Source organism: Corvus brachyrhynchos, unplaced genomic scaffold (assembly GCF_000691975.1).
Source record: "Corvus brachyrhynchos isolate BGI_N302 unplaced genomic scaffold, ASM69197v1 scaffold19, whole genome shotgun sequence".
NCBI classification, from domain to species: Eukaryota; Metazoa; Chordata; class Aves; order Passeriformes; family Corvidae; genus Corvus; species Corvus brachyrhynchos.
The window spans coordinates 1,817,487-1,818,042 of NW_008246061.1; the positions used below are offsets into that span (position 1 = coordinate 1,817,487).

Below are 556 nucleotides of genomic sequence, written 5' to 3' on the forward strand. Positions count from 1 at the left end.
GACAGCTGGGCACCCCCCTCCCGCACCCCAAATTCCGCACCCTCCAGCCCCCCATGTCCCCACTGTGCCTCACCAGGGCAGGGATGCCCCCCCTCGCCCCCCGGTGCCCTCCGTCCCCATGCCTCGGGCTCCCTGGTGCAGCGAGGCCGGGGTGCAGGGAGCAGTAGGATTGGGGTGCTGCACCCACAGACACCCCAAGACCTGCCGGAGTCCCCCCAGTTGGGCTCAGCGTGTCCCCTCTGAGGGCTGGGGTCACCCGGAGGGGGAGAGATCCCTTGGGGGTCCTGGGGGTCCCATGCACCTCCTTCCTCCCCCTATCCCCAAGTCCAGTGTTCACCCATTCCCCCCTTATTTTGGCACTTTGGGGTCCAGACCGAGCCCCCCACCCCTTGTGCCCCTCAGCTCTGACATGGCAGAAGCCCCCCACCACCCCAGGTGCCACCGCTCTGCCGTGACCCCGTGCCTCAGTTTCCCCACCTCTAGCACGGGGGGTGGCTTTGCTCGCTGGTCACCGGCCCGCGACGGGACCCCCACGGTGGGCACAGGGACACCTCAC

At 69.2% G+C, this 556-nt stretch overlaps 1 protein-coding gene across 1 annotated transcript in view; it reads right to left on the minus strand.

The window, feature by feature from the left end:
- Window positions 1-556, minus strand: part of WSB2 (WD repeat and SOCS box containing 2) — a gene marked incomplete at its 5' end in the record, with an annotated part of 25,410 nt that overhangs the window by 5,700 nt on the left and 19,154 nt on the right. The window lies entirely within an intron of this gene.